The following is a 20,596-nucleotide window of genomic DNA, read 5'->3' as shown; positions in this document are numbered from 1 at the left end:
CTGATGTTGTAATGTCCACACATAACGCCTGGCTTCCTCATCCCACAGTCTATAACCCATTGCTTAACAAATTGATCAGTTTGATCAATTCTCCCAAGTGTTTGTCAATGCACTCATATTTCAATACACTTATTTTCACATGCATTTACACATTCTCCCCCCCTGCTTTGTTTCCTTTTCATTTTATTTTCTATTAAAAAAAAAAACCAACAAAAAAACAACCAACCAACCAACAAAAAAAAAAAACTCTTTAAGAAGAGTAAGAGTATCACCTAATGAACTTACATTCCCCAGTAGCAGGCAAATCCCCACAGAACTCCATGTGGCAGTTCCTTTTCTGAATACGCCCACTCAATTATTGTGTACATATCATGGGAGTCCTATGATTAACATCGTGTCCCATATAGTTTATACATCAAAAAGGCACAATTTTCCAGTATGCTTTGGATACATGAGAGACCAGGTCTCCCCATGCTCTCTCTGTGCTCAGGTTGACCCCCAGGAGACCCAGGATGGAATTTTTCTAGTTCAGCTGGGAAATATTATTTTATTGTTTTTGCCATTTCATTCAGCTAAAAGATCAGCAGTAGCATCTTATTTCTAAGCACAACAATCATTCATCAATTTAATCCACCAGTGCGAAAATATCAAAGTCCCTCATTTTCATGGGGCTTTATGTGATCACTTTGAGTACTGACACTTAAAGTTGCTGCTTCAGACTAGTGTGGAAGATGATGCTGGCTATATTTTATATATATATATATATGTACAATATACAGTACGCTGCCAAAGAAAAGCTAGGCAACAGGAACGAGAAATTCTAATGAGAGAGATACAACTCATGAAAAAATAAAGGGCTGGACCTCTTCTGTGATGTGCCATTATCGAAACACTCAACAGACAAATCACTGTATCTCTGCCTTTCACCAAGAGCACTTCAGCATCCTTCATCTATACTACAATAGCAGCCTCTCCCCACTGCTAAGAGCAAGTGAATTTTTGCTGGCTTACAACAGAGACTGATGTTATGTTTCCTATGAGCACTTAGACTTTTATCACAACAGTTCAGCAACTTCACTGAATGAATTAATTTTCTTATTCTTTGGAGTAAGGAACTGAATTGTCTTATCCTATTTATGTCTCATTTGGTGGTCTAGTTTCTCCTGTCCATAGTTCAGCATGAGCTGATTTCCCTCCATCTTTCATGGTCATCAACATCGAGTTTCCAAGTCCACCATAACTGGAAATCAGTTTCCCTGCAAAATTCATCACAACAAAAAAAATTATTTAAAACTTTCCTTTCAGGTTTGCCACACTCAAGGTTACAAACTCTGCCGCGACAGATGGGCATCGAAGTAGATATTTACAAAGCTCTGTGACTAGGTGAACTTAATGAAAAAGTTATGTATATCCCAGGCAACCTTACACTCCTATTCCATTTATCTTTTTATTTTCAGAGAAAGCCAGGACTAAGACCTAATCTCAAATATACTGCTGCAAATCCAGTCATGTCAATAGTCTAGGGTTTTAGAGGGTCAGTGCAATCAAGATCAGTCCTGAAACAGTAAATTCCACCTAGAAACAACATTTGTATACATGTGTTATTGTATGCATGTTTTAGTTATGTATACACATGCAGACACAGAAACACGGTTTTCTATTTTTAGGTAGAATTTCATGGTTGGCACTGGAAAAATTGGACCTTCACATCAGGCAGCACTTTCAGAGTTTGATTTCATTTCAGATGTGGTATGCAGAGTTGTAGCAATCTCCTCATTGAACTTATTCATCTATCCATATATTTATATGGTTATCATCATTATATTTTATGAAAGTTCTGACGGATGAGCTATTAAACTGCCACTTGGACTACCCAAGAATGTTTTGTTCATTTACTAAATTCCTTTCTTCTGGGATATTTGTTTTTAAGAGCTCATAACACATACATACTTAACACACAGGAAATGTAATGAGATAGGTTACAGAAACAAAGTACAAAGCAACCCGCTGTAAATTAAGAGGCATTTCTTTAAAGGCACTTCTTGTCAAAAAATGTTATGGTTTCAAGTGAAGAGAAAGGTTGTGATTACTTCTGCTTGATTTTAAAACGTTTGGGCAGGAGTTACCAAAAAAAAAAATCCCCTGGTACTGCTCAACATGGTTACTATGAAGAAAAACAGAAAGAGGGGAAAAAAGTAAGGAAAGGAAAAGGAAAAGGACAAGGACAATGTTTTCCGAGAGAAGAAAACTGCTCTATAACAAGAGCAGAGATTAAAGAAAAATAACTCCTTTTAACTACCCAAGGAGGTGAAAAGGTAACACAAGTTATCTTGTGGAGTTCATAATCTTTCCACTCTAGCTCTCATTAATAGTCTGGTCTTGATGTGGGAATGAAGAAATGGAAAAATAGAACAGTGTATCTTGATTTTAATACTCTTTAAAATAAACCTGAACATCATGCAGAACTCTATAATTTCAAATTCAGGTCACCACTCAAGTAATTTTCCTTTGCTCCTTGAACTACATGACCCAAACCTTGCAGAATAGCTGCAGGGACTTGTAGGTGGCTGGTGTTCCTTAGAGGAATTGAGAGAGGTAGGAGCATCACTCCTTTTTCTCATCTTGGCTCTGGCAGTCTCCAGTCTGGGCTGTATCCAAACGTAACACCCCAGGAGACCGAGAAGGAAGACTCAAGTCCCAGCAACTGCCAGGATTCCTGCACACCAAAAACGTGGCTCTAACTCAGTGCACAGATATGAAACAAGTGCTATGTGATCCTTTGTTTGATTCCTTCTCCCTAGGCTAATTCTTCTAATTCCAAAAATCTCCACACCATAAAATACATGAAAAAGAAAACAATGCATATAGCTCTTGGATAAATACAAGCCATAAGGTCTTTTACAGAATATAAGAAATACAGCAGGTAAACTTCTTCAACAAGCAGGAGGAATAAGTTTTTAGCAGGCCAGAATAGGAAAAAAAAAAGAGCTTTGTCCTCTCTCCCTACTTTCCATCCAAGTCCAATTATACCTCATAAGAATTTTTCCAGTTGACCATTAGGTAAATTAATTCAGGCAATGTGACTAGCTAATAATAGCCAACTACTTCAGAATTACTACAGGTCCTTTGAAAGAGAAGAGCAAAGAAACCAATCTGTGCTTTAACTTCCAGCTTCACCCAATGAAGGGTGAAGAATCCAAAGAACCTCTTATGGAGCAGGTCCTCTGGGCTGTGAGAAGGAAAAACAGTTTCTCAACTTCAAATGATAAACTTCTGAGAGTCAAAGTATTTATGCATCTGTGTGTATGAGGAAAAAAAGGGGTCAAGAAACCTTGACTTAAAGGTTTTCACCTTGATTAATATTTCTCTTGGAGAAGCTGGGAAAGGGAGGGTGCCTCCTCCCACAGGACAGGACTGGTAACCTCACAGTATGGAAAAATACTACAATTTGAAATTGCCACTGCTTTCTTGGGAGTAGTCACATTTCTCTTTCAAAATGTAGCTATTTAAATTCAATTGAATAAGCAGCTTTACAGCAAATGAGGTATATTTGAAAATATAAAAGTACCTTTTTAGGAGGCAGAAAAACAACAACATCACATGCACGTGAGGCATGTGTAAGTAGTGAAGTCATGCACCTGCAGCAGGGCTTGATTTCTTTGAAAAGAAAGCTCTTGTTTTCTTTGAGAGTGACCTCAATCTTGCAAGTAACTCTTCCCTTTTACTCAAATATCAACACCCAGCATTGACAGCAGCCAATCTACTCTTCCAGTCTAATCATCAAAACACAAAACCTATAAGCTTGTCACAGAGGCAAATCCATGCAGCTGCATGAAACCTTGTATTTTCAGTGCTCTTTTCTATCAGCAACAGCAATTTGACTACACAAAAACTTCTGCATGATCAGGTCATGAGGACCTGCAAAAAGGGTGCAATGAAGACTGCACAGCATTGTGACTGGTTTGCAGTTGTTACCTATTTAAGGCTTCCATCAAGATGCCTCAGTGATAGAAAAAAATGTTTTTCATAATCTGTTGGCAATATTGCAACCAGGAGATGAAAGTCGACGCACGTCAGTGCTCTCTCTCAGAAGCAGTCTCTTCCATAGCACAGAACTACTGAAAACTCTTCCAAACTCATGGAAATGAATCTTTAGGTACATGGAAGATACCAGTTTAAGAGTTTAAAGACCAAGGTGTCGATCTACCAGCAAAGCTCAGGCACAGACTAGAGACAGACATGGATTTCGTACTCTCCTCTCATTACACAAGCAATATCACTAGCATGTTGTTAAATGAATAGTGAATAAGGGATAAAACCACGTTTAAACAACACTTCCTCTTGCCAGGCAACTATAATTCACACAGTGAGGAAAACACATGGCATGACTCTCGGGGATGGTCCTGTGCAGGGCCGGAAGCTAGACTCAATGATACTTGGGGGTCCCTTCCAATTCTGCATATTCTGTGATTCTGAGAAAGGCTAACACTTTACTGGCCAGGACAAGAAATCAGAATGTAGAATAAGAATTTAGAATTTGTGCTATACAGAATTGAATTAAAGATGTGTGTTCAAGTATAGGCAGAAGGGGGAAAAACCTTACTAACACTGACAGATTTACAGCAGGGGATATATTCATGGAGCTACCTGTTCCCCAGTGAGCACAAAGATCTGCTTTTCCATACATATGATTATATTATGATGTGTTTATCCCAAAAAGAGAAGATGAAGACAAAATGATAATTTCTGCAGAGTAAGCCCTTGCAAGAGACAGTGCTGTAAATCCTAACCTTTCTCAGAGCAGCAAATCCTCCCGCTGCCTGCATGTCATTCTGCACAGGAGAAAGGGCACTCAGCATGTAGCAAGTGTAATTCAGGCTGTCCCTAGGAAGTGAAGATTTAGCCACCCAGCCATATGTTATGAATAACATTGTTTTGCTAGCAGGTGCTGGGGATTTTTTCCATACAACACCAATTTTTGTCAAGTATCAGTTCATCAGCAAATGCTTCCATTTGCAAGCAGGAGCCAGGCATCATTTGTCTTCCCCAGGATAAGGTGGAAAGGGTCTGCTGAACTCTCCCTTTCCCCTCGAGGATGAAACGTGGCTTGGGGAAATAGTAGGGGGGAGAGGGGAGGAATAATTTGCCGCCATGTGAGATCTGTCAAAAGTGAATTCCTGTGAGCCACCTTACAAGGGATTTGAGCTTGTCCGTTGGTGGTCTGCCCCCAGGGAAACAAAGGCTGATATCCAGTTTTCATGCTTTGTATATCTCAAATCCCCCCTGGCTCCTGCTTCTTAATCACTGTAAAATGGGGACGCTTTGGGGTAGTTTCAAAATGAGCCAGTTATTTTCATGGGGGCTTCCTTACGAAATACACTTAAGGGTACTATTTCTTGCTTATTTGGCCTTCTTTTTTTCCCCTAATGTTTCACTCATAAATCCAAGGCGTCCTGGCTTGAAAGCCCTTTCAAGGTGCAATGTCAACATCAAAAATCCAGCACTGGTGAGTCCCATTCCTCTCACTGCGGGTCTTTCCCCAGTTCTCCCTTCACCACACATCAATTTCGATCCCCTGCAGACAGCCAGCTCTTTACCGAGCTGCACCTCTGATCCTCAGGGGCAAGAGCTCTGCTCACACATCCACAGGCTGCTAAGGACCAGGACCACAGCCTGCCATGGAGTACTTTCCAACTGCATACAGTGGGACTTGAGCAGTGATTCAACTGGGCTCTTTGCAAACTTTCTCCTTATTGTAATGCAAGTAATAGATACAACTGAGACCAGAGAGTCTTTTGTACAAAACCCTAGAGCAATCTGAATCTCAGCTTTTTAATATACCTGGTGAAACACGGTAATGAAATAAGCACTTTGAGAGCTGCAGTGCAGCACCAATGTGAATGTGATGTTCCTGCAGCCAAAAGAGCATCTTCCACATTTCCCACACAAGGGTCAGTTCCTACCCTGCACTCTCTTCCATGGTTGTTTTCCTGCAAACTCACTCCTGCTAGTCCCAGTCTCTGCCAGTTGCTGCCTCCAGTCTGCTCTGTGTTTGGGATACTGCACATACTCCTTCTGACAGCTTGCATAGGCTTATATAAACTATCTGGATATAGTTTATAGCAAGAAAGAAGTCTATGAGATTTACAACTACTGTTTCCAGCGCCATAATAGGTATGTAGGTATAAGGACTGCAGTAAGCTGTTACTCTCAGAGGAAAAAAATACTATATATCTTCCTCAGAACTCAGTGTGTGGAGGTAGGGCAGCTCAAATGGTCCAGACCTTTATGTGTGTTCAAGTCTAGGCAAATATATGGGCAAATGGAGGGTGATTGAAAAAAGGGACGCATATACAAAAGCGTCTTTGCAGTTGACAGCTCCATGTAAAACACACAACATAAAATGAAGATTAGGGGAAAAGACTGTCAGGTTGGACTAGATTATTTAAAGGTCCCTTCCAACCCAAACCATTCCATGATTCTATGATTATGAGATGCCAAATCAAAATAATGACAGCCCAGTAAAGACTTTACAAAGGGATTGTGGGATAAAGCATTTTACTCCATGCCAAAAAAGACATATGGATGCATCCAGGTGCCATTAAGAGAAAAACAAAACAGAACCCACAATTAAACAGAACAACCATTTGAGAAATACCTAAATCTTATTATTCTAGAGGGGAAGAAAGAAAGAAAAAATTGTTTCTTGAGGCTAGGAACTGTATTATTGGTTTTGCAATGGTATTTCTCTTCAAGAGAGCTCTGACATACAGCAATAGACAGTGATCATGATGGAAGTGCAAGGAGCAAATATTTTGATTGAGATTCTCAACAAGCTTGAGATTTGAGAACAAAACCTAGATTTAGCAGTGAACATTTTTCTTTCAATAGGGTGGGAATCTGCAGGGTGCTGGCACTTGCTGCTGTGTTGCAGGCATAACATGGAGCTGCTTCTGGATCAACACGTTGGAGTTGTCTACAACCAATCTCAGACATCTATGTGGGCCTGACTTCTAGACACTGCAGAGCAACCACTCTTCTGAAAGCCAGCTCCCCAAAAACTGCTTCCCGATGGCTCTCTGATGAAGGAGCCTCTGAAAACTTGGACGAACCGTAAGCCCACAAGTGTTCATTAAAAAAAAAAGAAACGAAGAAAAACCCAAAAGGATAATTGATAAATAGTTGCTACTTTCCGAATTTTCCTGCAAAAAAGCCAGAAAGGTTGCCATTTGCTCAAACTGGCAGTGTTTAGAGAAAGGGCTATTGCCATTACTTTTTAAAGTTACATCCAGCTCATAGTAGTTGGTTAACCTAAGTAAGAAGCAACACACAGCTACATCAGTTCAAATAAATCTCACGTTCTCTCAGATAAGTGGAACACACACTGCATATATCATCTGGGAAACAAAAAAGTAGATGGAGTCAGCTTTAAACCTAGCAGTTCTGACAGAAACCCAGAAATTTCCTTTCCAGCCCATCTGTTAAGGCCCAATCACTGCAAGGAGGAAAGCTCTCCAACAAAGCTGGCCTTGGACCACTATCCACATTAGAAATACCCAAATTCATACAAGGTGCTAAATCCAATTATTTTGAAGGGGATGTAACAACATGCTATTTTCAGTGCACACAAGGGAGTGCTTGTGGCACTCAGAGAGACAGATCTGCCTTGGTTGCAAAGAGGAACCTCTGGTACCCTGTCTGGTGCCACCTCCACCACCTACCCACACCCCAGCAAGCAGCTGCCAAGGGAAAGGCACAGTACTGGAAATCTTCCGCATGTTGAAACTCCCCCCACATTCAAACACGCTACCCATACTGAAACCACAATTCTTCCCCCCTCCAGTGTTCAGCTCATGCACAGATATTCGAGATGATAACCACTTTTTAGCTACCCATACATTAACGCAAACCACCACAGCTTCAGCTTTCCAACTCGGTCAGTTCAGTCACCACAGCTGGGAGTCCCTCAAAGCCTGTTGTGTGTTTGGAAAGGTTCAACTTTGCAAGCACAGGCCAATTAAAAGCTCCACAGAGCAGACATCACTATTTAAAGCTGAACTGCTCGTTTTTGTTTATTTATAGCAAAACCATTAATTGCTAATCACATATTTGTTTGCTGGAAAACCAATGCTCCAAAATAAACACCAAGTTTAAAGACCGTTCCCAGAACACTGAATGGTATCAGGAACAGTGCTAAAAATGTAAATCAGAAACATCAAAACACATCAGGACTTTGACTGGAGGAACAAACAACCCATTATTTCTGTGCCAGAAAAGAGGTTACCCATAAGCCGCCAGTTACTCACACAGTCATCTACAGTCCAGCAGTTATTTTATGTCCTGAAGAATAACAGACACTATGGCAGAGTATCTGTTGAAAATATCTTCATGGCAATCAGCATATGCTAGATTAAATGAGGTATCTCCTAATACAGAGTTTTGATATTCAGCTTGGAAAAGTTCCTTTAAAATATGTGGCATTAGAGGCAGAACCTCAGAAAGAGTATATATTCATTTATGAGCCAGTTTCATATGTCAAAATCACACAAAATTAAAAAAAGAAGGAAGCTGGATTTTCTTTCAAGTCTCTTTGCTAACAGAGCTCCATGCTTCCCTCAGGAGAAGCATGTACCTCAAATATCTACAGGAGTTCTGCATGGAAAACCAGGGGAAACAGCCTTACAGAGCTACGGTCTGCCCTTTCTTCATGAAAGGCACTTTAAATAAGCACAGCATCCCAGGTTTCATGGAAAGTCTTACCACCAGCAACACTGGGAAGCAGGAAGAACTCCACAGCAGTCTGCTATCCACTTCCTGAAATCCTTATGGGTACCGGACTTCTCTAAAGCACCCACGCCCACTGGCTGTTAGAAAGGCTTCAACAGCAATGGGCCTCCACCTTTCCCGACAGAGCTTCCCTTAAGGCTCCTGATTTTCGTGCATACCTGAAGGTCAGGTAAGTGCAGACACAGCCCATGTCCAGATTTGGAAACAGGCACAGCATCTCAAGCCCCTAGCTCCAGGTTACATAGCAGATGCCCCACATACACGCTCCAGTTGACAGCTCTCACTGCCTTGCTATGCTGCCCTTAGTATCTATACAATCTAAGGCAGGAATATTTCCCTACAAAGCAATACTTACCAGCATTACTGGCCTAAATTTCTAGAACAGAGGGTCATACAATCCTGTTTCTAAACATCACTGTAGTGGCTACCATTTAAAATTCATCATTTATTCACAGGTCAGGAGTTTAGGTTCTTCAAAATTACATCTAGATCTTGGAAAGTTAAGGTAGTAAGGCAGAGGTAATAATAATAATAATGATAATAATGATAACAGCAAAGACAACACTAACAACAGTGTTATGACTCCATTATGTTGTTGACAATGGCAGCCACTAGGAAGAACAGCTGCATCTTAATGCCTCACCCTTCGCCATCTCCTGAAGTTAGGATCATTTGCAGCAAAATGTCAAGTTGCAAAGCCTGCCCTCTCAAATCCTGGGCAGAAACCACAAGCAAGCCAAACACTTGTTTGGGTAAATCACTGAAACATGCAAGGCAGAGTCACGCCCAGGCCCTGTGACCACGTATTCATCACATCTATCTCCTTGACATCAGTTTGCTGTCAGTCTCCTCGGTCTGGACTTCTCCCTGCCTGCTGGGAACCCACACTGTGGTGGTGCCACCCCAACTCCCTACAGACCCAGTGGGTAAATCTTCCTAATGGAGCCACCCTGTCCCTTACACACTTTGACAAGCAGAGAAGTTGCTGGCAGGGTGGCCACCTCACATCACACAATGCTGAACATCCAACCTAGCACTTGCCAATAAATGGAGCAGATCACTTGTCCCCGAAACACAGAAAGTCACTGGCTCTACATCTTCTGTTTGTACACCAGGAGGGGAAGAAGCAGTGCTGGCAACCCCGTACCATCCCACCAGAACTCTTAAAACCCAGGTGTGGCTGTGCTAAAGTGCTCCATCGCTTCTGCCTTGTGGAAAACGTGCTGTGATGATGTGCAGATCCCAGGAGCTGCCCTAGGCAAAGGCACGTGGATGTTCCCTCTTAGAGCATCCTGCAGAAGCAAACTAATGCCACATGGCTCCTAGCCACATGCTCACCATTTGCTTACCCTTTTTATTCTGACAAGAGAAGGGGAAAGCTGCTCAGCTAAAATAAAAAGGACTCCAGCCTAAATAACAACTTAGCTCATGCCTAGTGAGGCTCGCTGCTGCTGAATTTGACCTCAGTTGAAAATGAATAGCAAGGTACTATTTGCATATAGCTCTTCCTCACGCTCAACCATGCACTGACTGAAAGTCAGCTGCCATTTCAACCCGACTCCTGCAAATCTCCAGAAAGGTAAAACAAAAAATAAATAAATTGTTGTTTCAGAAAGCATCATGCCAAAGATTGAAATCATCAGGAATAACTTTTCCTGTTTCCTATGTACTTTTAAGATGAAAATATACAGTGAAAAAAAGAGTGAGAGTTAAAAAATAGCAATGCATCAGCTTACTAAAGCCAACGTAGCAATATTACAAATGCACAGAGAAAGGGGGAAAAAGAAGCATGTCTCACTTCTGAAACTATTATGAATAAGGACAAAATGTCTGTGTATATAATACAGTTCTATACAGCTTTGATAAGAAAAGACTGCCAATAGCTTTTGGCATATGAAAGCCACCGTGAGGACTGCAATAAAACTGAGTATATTGTAAAAGAGCCATCTCACATGCATCCCTAGAATTTATCTTCAAATGCTACTGTATTAAATTCTGTATTCTGTGGCTTTTGGAAAAATGCTTTTATTTTATTAAATGAACTATACAATATATTGTTTCTCTGAAGTAAAAGCGTGAGTAGGAATATAAAGTAGTTGTTTTAGCACTAAAAACACTAACAACGTTTTGAACCTAGAAACAGCTTCCAGTAAGTGAGCACACTTCTAGTGTGAGTGGGGGGGGGTGCACACACACACACACGTACAGCTCATTTCATCATGCTCAGCTGCCCTCATACATCATATAACTACACAGTCTGTGATAGATACAGACATTTCAGAGCTTAAATCTTTGTTGCTGTGTTTCTAGGGGACATCCCAAGGTCCAGTGAGGTCTCAAAGAACACGAAAGCATTAATTCTTTTTTTGACATGCAAAAATATTGCTCTCAAACAGACATTCCTCAACTGCACATAAAAGCATCTTCTGCAAGCAGTGAAACAAGCAGATGTGCTGAAAGCCATGGAGGTAACACACACAGAGCTTTACACTCTCATGCAGGATCAGCGAAGGGTCACAGCATGCGGTGCATCACTGGGCACTACAGCTTGATGCTTCTAACAGCTTTTTTCCAAGAGTTACAGACAGTCTGCACAACTAAACCAAAATATATTCAGGCATAATCCTTTCATACCACAGCTTGGTGATCACTTTACGGCACAATAAGCCACCGTGGCCACCAAAGCAGCTGTCCCAGGCTCAACCCTCCCCTTTTCTCCTGTCTTTGTTTGTTGGGTCTTTTTGGTTTTTCTTTTTTTTTTTTTATTTTTAGTTTTTTGTTGATTTTGTTCTCAGTGTGGATTGAGCTGCCCTATTGCAAATATGCCTGTGAACAAAAGGGAGGGAGGGAGATGGGAACGGGTGCCTGGGGCAGGCAGGAGGGATCCTTTCCATGTCCATGGCAGCTCAAACTGTTTGTTAAACAACAGCCGGAGTTGAGGCAACCAAGATGGTGTGTAAAGAGCAGAAAGTACCTTAGAGAAACATACTGAACACTATCAAAATACCCAAGTCTTAAATAGGCACATGAAGTATTTAAATGCTTTCACACCCATAACAAATTTTGTTTACTGCCCAGCATTCAAACAGCTTTTTCTTTACTATTGTAAGGTTGTTCCCAAACAGTGTGAATTTGATGTTACAATGAATAGTAGCACTTCAATTCCTATTTACAACCCATTCAGTGACATAATTCCTGAAATAGCACACAGTATTTCCACACTTCAAGAAATAAAACCTGTTCTTGGCTCAAAAGAAGTTGGGCAAATTAGCTGACCAGAATAATTTCCTTTTGTTCTTCCTCTCTGACATAGAATATTAAAGGAAAAAGAGAGTAATATGAAAAACTTTTATTAAAAACATTAGAACCATGAAATATTGTTAACATCCCTCTTGTAATTATATGCAAAATGTTCAGTATCCAAGGAAACAGCGTAGTAATGAAGTTGGAGACTACTGTATAAATGCACCTTCTAAATCACCACCGAGAATGTCTATTCCAGAGGGACTGGCTAGTTTATTAGTGTGTGACACCCTGATCACTTAGACATGCTACAGCTTAAAAACAAAAAGCTAACAAGCTACTTTCACACAAAGGGCCCTTTTGTTTGCTGTGTATGAACCGCCCCTTCTCAGCATCTAGTTACAGAGTTCCTCTGCAGAGTTGGAGATTTCTCTAAGCCCGGATTCACCTTCATGGAAGTTGTTTGGTAATGGTGGGCACTAATTAAACTGCATAACCAGTCACAAATGAAGCAGAAATGCTGTCCTTTGCTCCAACTTCTCTGCAAATTGCACTTAAATGTGCAATAAGAGAAATACTGAAACTGTGTTCTTCTCCAGAGCCTGTTGGTCTGAAATCCATTTCACTGGCACTAAAAGCACTGATGCATACTGACTCATGCCCACATTATTAAAATTAATTCAAAAATTAATACTTGTGCTTCAATATCAACAGCTCGTAGTCAGGGATGTTTCCTAGGAAGACAAGCAGGTCTATAGCAAGGAAGCCGATGCAAAATTAACTCCTGCTTTTTGGTGTTAGCACTTAAATCATTGTGCCAAACCCCTGGGTTTTAGGCTCAAATTCAGCAAGCATTCAATTATTCTCCTGATTTCTGTGGCAGTCGATTCCCTCCAACTGAATATAAAGCAGTTCCAGCAGGTTCAACCACTCTGCCATGTGGACGTCATGAGGATGAACTTTAGTATTCCTCCCTTCCAGTATGTGTGACAGTTTATAGGAGCACATATCTCAACATCCCTGCTTCTTCAGATGCCCCTGTAATCTTTGTGACCTTTACATTCCCTTTGGCTCATTCTTTTCCATTACTGTAACACCCTTTATATAAGTAGATAGGCTGAGCTACACACAGTATTTCCAGTGTGGCCTCAGGCAAAGACAGCCAAGTACTAGAATAACCTGACTGCCAGTTCTTGCCTGACGACACATACAGTCATAGAACTCTGTTGCTATCTTGAATGCTTTCAGGTATGCTGATTTGGTAAAAAAGGCTCCATCATCTTCATGCTACCTCCTCTTTTGTGCCTTGTCTCTTCCGTTTCCACAAACTTTACTCCTTTCCTGCTGTAGCCATTAACTAAGGGCAACTTGTCTGCCCTCCTCTTTCCACCCACACCGCTTTGGGGGGTCTTGTATCACTGAAAGAACATTCACATTTTCAGTAAATCCCATCATTTTTCTTAAACCTCCCCTCTTCCAGATTGTGTGGGGATGATCCTAATTTTTCAACACCACAAACAGCTTTATCTCCTGGAACACCTCACTGCTTTGTCTGCGGCTTTCTCTTAAGCTCCAAAGCTCACTTTCACACAACACAGTAACTGATCCTGCCCAATTAACCTTTTTAACTTGCTTCTATGCCTAAAATGTTTTCTTAGAAGGCCACAGAAATTAGGGCCATAGCTTTCTCTCACTACTCCTTTTCTCTCTCTCTTTTCAGTATATCCCAGTTATACAGCATGCCTTAATGGGAATATCTGTGATGTATCGGGTACACCTGCAAATCTGGCTTATAGCACCATAATTATATGATGGTCCCATAGATCTCTCTTTAGATTGCTTTCTCTGAACACCCTCTATAGTTTCAAAAATGAGTTACCAAACTGGTTAAAACCTTTATTTTCTAAAGGCATTGTCTTGTACTCTTGCACTTGAAGCAATTGTGCACTGAAAGCAGTTAAGCGAGTGAAATTCCTCATTCCCACTCCATTTTACTGTATGGCCAGCTCATCATTCACTTTATCAGCACTGGTTTTGTATTTTGCCTATGACCAACAGCCATGACAACAGTAATCTTAAGAGTATCATTCCCCTCCCAAAAGCCTAACAGAGACGCAATTACTAGAAAACCACACCAATGAAGTCAGAATCCAGCAGTGGTCAAAACCTGCCAGTATTGTAAGAGCTGGTGCACCTTTGTCGGGCACTTTCTGCTTAATGTAAAATGATACTCAAAAAGTTATAATTCCAACTAAGGTAGGTTAATTCTGAAAAGTCCAGTTTAGTAGGGCAAGGGGACATTTCAATAACTTCCCAAGATAATGCTGCTTATGCAGACTCATAAGGAAATGTTGACGGGGTTTTGAACTAATTCGATTTCTAACCGGCTGGCGCTGGATGCAAAACCACGGATATTAACTCCCTCCACAAAATTCACTACCAAAAGAGTATCTTTTCCAGTCAACTCACCAGCAGCCTCATTTTCAGAGGTACATGGCATCTATAGCTCAATCCAACAGTAATGTCACTGTTCACTACCATGGGAAACTTGAGCTCTTCACCTCTTTCTGTTTTAGCTTACTTACTGTGGTTCATGCTTATCTGCCTGCCATGAATGTCATGAGGTTCAATTAGTTGTGGTCTGTAAAACACACTGAGATCCCCGGGAAAAGCTGTATATGCATTCATAGTAGGATCCCTGCAAGATAATTTTATTGGAATCCTCAGAGGATCCAGCCCAAGCAGCCAAAGGACAACTCCAAAGACAAGGTACTTGAAGAATTAAACTGCCTGCAATCCCAATCTGTAGCTCCAAGATCCGAAGTTTCAGGGGCAGCATTTTGGTGCAACACATAGTGAAACTGATGTGAGACTTAACAGCGGTTTTACAGAAAAGTGTTGGCAAAAACATTATCCTCAGCACCTTCAGCATAAATAAAGCAAGTAGAAGAAAACCCTCACCTTGAAATGGAAATATTAGGGGGGAAAATGGAAATCGACAATATTAACAAAAAAAGCATCATGTGGGTTTGTAAAATATCCCCAACAGCCTAAAGTTGCCCAGACTTCTGTATTCATTAAGTGTTCAGGACACAGATTTATTTATTTATGGTTTAGAAAAGAATTCCCAGCTCAGAGGTTTTCCAGAGAACAACCCTCCCCAGTTCTGCAGGGCCACCTTGGTCAACTTGCCCTGCCATTTCTTATTCTGATGCTAATGCAGTTCAAACAACCCAACCCTGCATTTTTTATCTAAGCAATAAGCCTATCTTTAGGTCACTTAGTTGTGTCAGTTTAAATCACAACATTCCCATAGCAAAAAAACAGATCATTTTTTTATTTCTGGGAACAGAGGAGGCAGAAGAAAAAAAAAAACTCTCATTATAAAAACACTTTTTTTGTTTGTGGTGCCTAATTCAAGCCCCACTGAATCCACATGAATTTAAACAGCAGTTGAACCACAAAAAACAACAAATTTTAATCAAGATTTGCACAGTTACCTTCATGACAGGGTACCCTGAAAATACCTGACCGAGCAGACCTATCATATTGTATAATTATATATATATTATTAGGTCTTATCCAAAGTCTGCTGGAATAAAGGCCAAGATCCCATTGATCTCTGTGGGTTTCAGATCTCTTTCTTTTGTAAAATAAGCCTGGATTCTGCTACTCCAGCTTTCACAAGCATCTGCAAGGGAATATTCACAGGGCTTCTCACAAGAGAGAAAAACCGTGAAGTTGAAGCCATCCATGAAAGGTACTGGATTTATTCCAGATGTGGAACTGTTTTTAATTAATTTGGAAGCATTTGAAGTATTCACTCATTAAATATGCTTTGCATTTCACACATGCGAGTAAGAGAGCAAGAAAACCCCAAATTAAAGCCAAAATCATAATGTCTTATTAAAAAGATTCTGACACGACTTTTAGCAAGATTAGGCTCATATGAAGACAAGAGGTACAGCACTGCCATGACACACCACAGCAATATGCAAAGCACACAGTTCCTGCACTGCCCATCCATCCCCAAGCAACCTCACCTTGACCTGGAGGTCTCACTGGCTGGGAGCTCTCCTATTTCCACTCAGCCCTGCACCTCTCCACACAGGCCATTTCCCAGTGTGCTCATTCCCATCAAGGAGAGCAATGCTTTAAGTTCAAGATACCTACCCTCTACAGAAGAATGAAACAACTTATGGTAAATCTATGTGCCAAATCATCATTACTGGTAAAAATCATAGAATCATTTAATATTCTGAGTTGGAAGGAACTCACAAGGATCACTGAGTCCAGCTCTTGGCCCTGCACAGGACAGTCCCAAGAGCCACACCATGTGCCTGACAGAGTTGTCCAAACATTTCTTGAACTCTGTCAGGCTGTGACCACTTCCCTTGGGAGCCTGTTACGGTGCCCAACCACCCTCTGTGTGAAGTACCTCTTCCTAATATCCAACCTACACTTCCCCTGACACAACTTGAGGCCATTCCCTTGGGTCTTGTTACTGGTCACCACAGACAAGAGATTTGTGCCTGGCCCTCCGCTTCCTCTCATGAGGAAGCTGTAGACTCTACAGGGTCTCCCCTCAGTCTCTTTTCTCCAGGCTTAAGCCAGGTGAGAGGAAGGTTGTGCACAGCGGCGCTTGGGCAGATCCACATGCAGAAAACCACAGACCTGCCCAGCACAGACAAAGCGTGGGCCACGTTTCTGCTGCATCTAAACTTGTCTCACGACACAATTCGCTCCAGAAGCTGGATGTTCCTTGGGAAGAGCACCTCTATCGGTCCATGCTATGCCCCACGCGAGCACCGCTGGATGTTCCCAGCATCCTGAGGATCTAGATTAGGTTGGCTATATCCACTGCTCAGTGCGAGCCCATGTGTAGGCGATCCCGTACCGGGTACTCCCCTCCGTGGAGTCAGACACTGGGATAACGCAGCTCTCGCCTCCCCTCTAGTGGCTGACCCACGGCCCCCGCTCCCGTGTCGTACTGCCGCTGCCAGCGGCCAGGCGCTGGATGGAGCGTGTCCCCTGGCAAAGCCATCCCAACCTGAGCTGCTCCTTCTCCGAGACTGGGCTGAGTGCCACGGCCAGGCAGGGATACTGCTGCACAGGGAAAACGCACGACGCAGAACCGAGCACATCTGGGCAGAAGCACAGCTTTTCTGCTTCCCTGGAAGCCCAAGACTCCTAGTTTTCAGATGAGGTGAGCAAAATTGCAATACAGTATGAAGAACCACAGCTAAGTTCAGAATACAGTTGTATTTTTAGTTAGTTCTCAGAGATCCAAAAGAATCAGGTAGTTGTGGCTACAAACACTCAAACTTTTTTCTGCCCAAACTTTTATATTGGACAACAACAGCTTTATCTCCAAGGCTCAAAATAAATTCTAGTGATCACCAGACAGGTCAGTTTCTCAGGGATCTCAGTTTTACCAAGTGCTATGAAACTGCGTGTGATGCTCTTCTGTTCACAACAAGCATACAAACATTAAAAAACCCCAAAACTTCACATTTCTTCACAAGTAATCTTTTATCTTTCCCCCCCGCCTAAAAAAACCCAAGCAGGAACATTCCAGTTTCTTTCCTTTGGTTGCCAGTGCTAAAATATGCTAACAGCATTAAGGCAAAGGACGACTTGAAGAGCTCACAATCTGTATTCAGCATAATTAGCAGATGCCAATTTAACTTATTACTGCTTCTTCCTTTCTATAATATAAAAAGGATGTCAATGAAAACCTGTTATCTAAATGACTGTTTTCTCAGTGCTAATAGAAAGCAACAATCACGGGAAAATAGAATTACAGAACATGAGTTAGGAAATATCTGATTTTGAAATGACATTACAAACAGCTACAGTAAAGAAAGAAATTAATGCCTGCAGACAGGACTTCTCTCTTTCTTCACATTTTGTATTTTTAGATTGTTTTAAAAGTAATTACATACTTGGTGGTATTCCTGGTTATTCAAATAAGCAAATGCAACATTCCAGGTAAAGCAATACCATTAAATGAGGTCGCTGAACTGTCTCAGCTACTGATCATTGCAAAGCATGAGAAATGAGTACCCTTAAGATGCATTTTCTATGCAGAGAACTAACTGCTAAGAAGTAAGAACACAATATCTGCAAAAGAAAGCAAAGCAAGCCCTAAAAAACAGCTTTGTCCAAAATAGCAAATAACGGATTGTGTCACAGCTAAAGGACAGTCACAGAGAGCACTTCTCCTGCCTGCAAAGCAGAAACACATTAACACATTTCATAAAACAATGCCCTCTTGAACTAAGAGGCTGTTGCAAGATGCATCCAGCACACGCACAAAAAAAGCAGAGCGCACCAAGGTTGTGGATTAAACAGGTTTCTAACACATAAATAATATAATGATCCAGCCCAGGCATCATTTGCTGCTACTTCTGCTTGGTGAAGATGCCTTTCTGCTTATAATTTTGCATATTACAATGGAGCGCAAAAAATATTTTAATGAACTATCTTCTGACTCTCAGGCTAAGTTGAAGAGCCTTGTAAGGCTATGCTTCTCCACAGCTTTAATCGATTTCAGCTATAACTTCATTTGCTCTGCCTAACAGACAGTGTAAACTTCACCCTTCCCAAGAATTAAGAAGAAAATAACATTTCATACTCCCCCATAAGCAGTGTATGGAAAGCACAAAACAGAACCGCTGCACACATACCCCCCAATTAAATTGGTCTCTGTGGAAACTAATAACTTTCCACAGTATGCATTGTAATCCAAGTAATAATTTTAAACAGGCATAAGCTGCAGTGTGCTGAACTAAGGCATTCTTACCTTGTGAAGAGTGCTTGAAGACATTTAGTCACAGTAAAAGAGGAGAATATGCATGTTGCCAAGTATTTCCTATGCAAAGGGGATATGCTCTGCCCCACATATGCGCACGCACACACAAACTGGGTGCGTGTACTTCCTAGGTAGAGAAAGAGGACCAGAAAAGATAAGCAGCAGCGATAATGCCCCAGCTTTACGTCTCAATCAGTAGCGAGCTAAGCTGAGGGAACCATCTGAGATGAAAAGGGAAACAATTCCAAGAAACAAGATTTTTTTTCTCCTGTGGATGCAAAGAGCTTTGCTTGGGTGACCTATACTACCTTAACACAAAAATCTTTACAACCCATCTCTCTCCTGAGCCAGTGAGTTGCACATGTCAAAAGACAATGCACAAACAATGCACAAAGACTTTAAAAAAATACTAAAGAATCCCTTACCTTTTAGTCAGAATAAGTGACAGTTAACAGTGATGAGAAACTCAGTCGGCACAGTTGCTGTACGTATTTCTCTGTGGACTTCTTTTTAGTGGTCCCAAAAGCATTGAACATAAAAAACCTCCAGCCTGCCTGCTTCATTCTTCAGCAACAGAGATACATGCTGTCACGGTAACGCAAAAAAAAGCAAAAAGAACTATAGATCTTAGTTTTTAAAACCTTTGTGCTTATAGGGAAGAAAAAGAGGGAGTGGAGAAAAGAAGGAACAGAGCAAACACTTTTTCTAAGAGAAATGTGGTCTCGGCTGTATAAGTAACCACAACAGAGAAGCATTCAGTTTGAATTTCCCTGTTTGCAAGCTCCTTGGGAAAAATAAGAAAAAAATTTCAATCTTTAGGGGAAAAAAAATCAAATGCATGGATGGGGGAAGGGAGAGGAGGAGGGTACTGCTCCTATGTGACATACATATGGAATGAGCATTAGAACAATGCTGACAGGACAGCTAAGCAACTGCACTCTGGGGCAGCAGTTTTCAAAGCAGAGCTTTTGCAGCTTTGCAGAAAGGAGAGGAAAACAATTCAAATAATAAAAAAACAGCCGTCCGCAAAGAGGAAAAAAAAGAAAGAGGAAGGAAAATGAAAAGAAAGGAGCTGTTAATTCAAGAAGAACTGCCAGACTTTAAAAAAAAATAAAATAAAAAAGAGTTGGCTAATTTCTGAAAGGGGGAGCGGGTGGGAACCGCCGCGACTGCTTCCCAGCGATGCAAGCAGAAGCCTTGATGTCTAGTGCACTTACATTTTATGCGGCACACAGTGGGTCCCCTCCTCCCTGCCTGCCTCTCTCCTTCCCTCCCTCCCTCCCTCCTTCCCTCCGCCCTCCCTGCCTAGGAAGCTCTCTCTCCCAGGGGACAGGAATTCCAGTGGACCCAATTAACACTATACTTTGCTGGCTCCTTGGTATGATCGATATTAAATAAGAGGAGTTTTAGCAGCACTTTAAAATAAAGCAGCCATGTAATGTGTGGCTGATGGAGACTGCATTTTTCCCCCTACTTCTCTTACTCCCCCAATCTTGAAACGATCCAACGCATCAGGAAAAGAACAATTTCAAAAGCATGTGCCAGTACCAGTGATACAAGCTGCATCAGATATTTGTTAGAAACTTAACGGAAGCCCTCGATTGCTCATTTCACTAGCTTCGGCAGTACTTTATTAAAGTGGATTTACAAATCAATGGAAGGAATCCAAATGTTCACAAACAGGCTCTTTCATCAGGTCCGCTGCCTGACCGTAAAGGAAGTTTGCTGAAGGGGTCTGGGGGCTGTTTCGCC

The 20,596-nt window shown here is 41.4% G+C and overlaps 1 protein-coding gene across 6 annotated transcripts in view; it reads right to left on the bottom strand.

Annotated features, from left to right (window-relative positions):
• Positions 1 to 19,634, bottom strand: part of FAT3 (FAT atypical cadherin 3) — a 327,771-nt gene extending 308,137 nt beyond the window's left edge. For all 6 annotated transcript variants that reach the window (XM_018071264.2, XM_018071265.2, XM_018071267.2 and 3 more), the window contains exon 1: positions 19,270 to 19,634. The gene's annotated coding sequence lies outside the window, so the exon portion shown is untranslated. The remainder of the gene's footprint in view (positions 1 to 19,269) is intronic.
• Positions 19,635 to 20,596: the final 962 nt, after the last annotated feature.

Source organism: Manacus vitellinus, unplaced genomic scaffold (genome assembly GCF_001715985.3).
Source record: "Manacus vitellinus isolate BGI_N305 unplaced genomic scaffold, ASM171598v3 scaffold_2_pilon, whole genome shotgun sequence".
In the NCBI taxonomy this organism is placed as follows: domain Eukaryota; kingdom Metazoa; phylum Chordata; class Aves; order Passeriformes; family Pipridae; genus Manacus; species Manacus vitellinus.
This window is presented reverse-complemented; position numbering and strand designations above follow the sequence as displayed.